Consider the following 3,375-nt stretch of genomic DNA (forward strand, 5'->3'; position numbering starts at 1 on the left):
GGGGTTGTAGATGTGGTGGTGGATGTGATGGGGTGGGGGTGGAAAGTGTAGACTCTGCTATGTGAAATACCTCCTTTCCACAGGCTTCGTAAGAATTATTAACACAAATGTAAAGTATTAAACTACAGAAACAGTCTCACACATCTGGCCTCACAGGTGAAATCTGCCCCCCCCCCCAAAAAAATATTTTATTTCTCACACTGATAAATTTTCCAGGGTATTTATAATGCAAATGTAATGTTGGGTTGTGCTTTGTGATGTTCTTTCTTTTTATTTTTATTAGGCTAATTTGAAATTTAAATTGATAGCAGAGGGAAATGGATCAGAGGAAACACAGACAATGACCGGACGAATGAAATCAGTCATTTTCAGTACGTCTTTGTGCAGAAAAAAGATTATGAAAGTAGCAAAAATATGTGTATATTAAAGATAATAGAAGCAGGTATCTATTACAGAAACATTTGAGGAAAGAGGGTTTAAAGTTTCCAGGCTTGGTGGTGAAATGTGAATATAATGCCTTTATTTTATGCTGTTTAATGCTGTTTTAGCCACATAATAACTAGGAAATGCTGATACTGTATCTGCACTGTAACACAATCTCTTTTTTCAGCTTTCTTTTCCGTGTTACCTTGTTTGTTTAGGAAAATAAATTTAATTGGTCAATTGGTCACAGATTAAATGCATCTCTGTTTAGCTAGCTGTCTGTAATATTTACTGCAATATAAAACCTATTTATGCTACAATATTGATATTGAAATAACTAATATAAATTTGAAATACAGTAAATGTAGGATTTTTTTAAACTCACCTAATTCAATTCATTCTGCAAAAGTCAAAAAGAGATGCCAGTTAAAGCTAACTTTGCTAACATGTGCTAGCGCTACTTTTAGCAGGAGCTTAGCTAGGTTTTGATTCTCCATCACAATTGGACTAAGCCATCAGCTCATGTAGTTATGTGGAATAACTAACTACTGAGATATCAGCTCATTATATGTTTCAGTGACAGATAATAGCTAAGGTTGTAAATTTAATTTTAGCGTTAGCTAAGGTGAGCCAAGGCTAGCTAGCTAGCTTTCAATTGATGTAGCTCTCTTGCTTCGCCTGTTTTCAGTTGTCCAAAACAAGTGATTTCCTGCCTCCATGCTTCACTCACATGGATTTGGAGCGGTTAGATAGTTGTTAAATAGTCATTAAAATGAGAACAGAAAATGTTAAATTAGCTGAAATTAAACAAAAATCTGCTTTTGTTGCCTGTAGACGGCGACACGCTGCAGCTCAAAGGTGCATACGTGTAATCTCCAAGTGTGTAGTCATGTCTTTGTACATTGAAAGTCAAATGCCAAATGTGTGTGTAACTGTTTGCACTTGTTTGATGTGGGAGACGATGTGTAAAATAAATTGGCTTTGTTTATCAGTGAAGTGAACCTCAACAGAAGATTCATCAGACTGTGTAGCATCAGTCACAAACCTTAAAATAGACCAGAACATAGTCGATCCAGAAATTAGATTGTGCGAACAACCCAACACTGTACAACTTTCTTCAATATGTCTTTAATATTTAATTTAACTGTTATCTTTGGACTCTTTGATTTGGAATTGAGGGTTACTTCCTGTTTTATTTTCTAACAACTTACCTTGTGTTTCTCGTGGGTATTTTACTTCCTGTCTTTGTCCCGTTTCCCTCCTCTGTGAATGTCTGCCCCGCCCTAATGTGTTTCACCTGTGTTCAATCACCTTTGCCTCCCTGCTCTCTGTTTAGTGTCTAATTATCCTTTTTGCTCTGAACCTCCTGAAGGACCGCTGGGAGTCCCTGGACCTTACTTTGAGAACCACTGCTCTAGATGCATGGATGCATCTCGCTGTGGACTTTCAGGTGTCACAAATCTTCATGTCATTCAAATAAAATAAAAAAGATTCAAAATAAGATTTGCAATCATCAGTTTGAGAGAAACAACCTGCTCTTTATTTATCGTGACGTCCTGGGAACCAAATTTTAAGCTGAAATTAGTCTCTTTAAACAGAATTTCACATCACGCAGGTTTCCATCCAGATGTGGCACAATGTTGTCAAAATAAAAGCGAATTAATGCTAATTAATGCAGTTAATTTGTCAAGATAAACAGCTGGCACTAATTCTACGCCTTTTTCATTTCAGAGGAAGAGTGGAACACAAGATGATGCGATGAAGAGAGCTCCAGTCAAATGGAAATGATGCCATTTATGTTTCATGTGTTGATTTAAGGGATGTAACGGTCTCTTTACCGCTGCACTCAGATCTGATGGTTTTGTCTGCTGCTGTCACATGTTGTCATGTGCATCATCAGTCTGTTTACACTCTGTCGCTTTTTGCTTTTTATCAACACGCCAACTTTTCCAGCTCAACCAGAGGATTGTTTGAAAAATGTATTTTTTTTATGTGCAAATCAAAAATACACAAAGAAGCAGGTGTAATCAAAGCACATTGTTACTATGTTGTACTTTTAGGGAGGTTAACATTAATACACCCAACCATTTCTTTTAAACGTGATTGACCACCTGACGCCCACGCACAAGCCCCTAAACATTGTTGCTATAGCAATGCTAGACCCTGAATGTTCAGTCTTCCCATTATAGTGGTGCACAGTAGAAAAATATCCAGAGTGAAGCCTCCAAGAGCCTCAGCCTTGAGTTTGTATGTACTGTACACAAAGATGGTGTGTTAAAGTGATTCAGCTTCATCTGTTTGTGTAGGACGTCTCCTTTTTCTTCATTCCTGAATGCAGCACAGACAAACCTGGACTTGCTAGTTTTTATAATTAAGCTTTAATCTTCATAATTAGGGCGCTTGATGCATTCATGGTACATAAGTGTTGAATGGTTAAATATGAATAAATACATTAACCAGGTCAGCAGTGCATTAAGATCTGCAACAGCTGATACAAGTCTCCTCTCTTTCCACAGTGAGGAGCTTCATCATTAGTTTAAAGGGTGATTAAAAAGTGCTGAAGCTCGTGCTCCGTCTGCTTGTAATGCTGCAAAATTTAAGGTGTGAAACTTGGAGTTAAATACTCGTAACATGAATGAAGTGCTTAGTTTGAATACATTTGCTCATATCACTGCAGGAGAAGGGGGCTGTTAGAAGTCAGCACTGTTGAGATTTAAAAATTTAAGTGAGTGAAATTAAAAGTTACTGCATTTAAAAAAAAAGAAATTACACTAAGAAATACAATATAAGTTATTATATGGAAGTTATTATTTGCTGCTCCAGAGGGTTTCTCTCTGCTGTGCTTCGAATCGTCTTGTTTTCTCCCGGCAAGGATGGAGTGGCGATGTGCGGTAGAGACGGAGTGATCCTTCCAATCAGCTTCCATGGCAACGGGCCACGAGAGGGAGGGAG

At 37.7% G+C, this 3,375-nt stretch overlaps 1 long non-coding RNA gene across 2 annotated transcripts in view; it reads left to right on the forward strand.

Moving 5' to 3' along the window:
• LOC111672461 (uncharacterized) overlaps window positions 1-3,189 on the forward strand; it is a 14,065-nt gene extending 10,876 nt beyond the window's left edge. Inside the window, exons 4-5 of one of the 2 annotated variants that reach the window (XR_015438707.1) lie at window positions 1,796-1,873; window positions 2,155-3,189. This is a non-coding gene — a long non-coding RNA (uncharacterized LOC111672461). The remainder of the gene's footprint in view (window positions 1-1,795; window positions 1,874-2,154) is intronic. The other variant, XR_002762014.2, reaches the window with a different exon arrangement.
• Window positions 3,190-3,375: the final 186 nt, after the last annotated feature.

Source organism: Seriola lalandi, unplaced genomic scaffold (genome assembly GCF_002814215.2).
Source record: "Seriola lalandi dorsalis isolate HSWRI2012SDOR001 ecotype SW California unplaced genomic scaffold, Sedor1 jcf7180002054899, whole genome shotgun sequence".
NCBI classification, from domain to species: domain Eukaryota; kingdom Metazoa; phylum Chordata; class Actinopteri; order Carangiformes; family Carangidae; genus Seriola; species Seriola lalandi.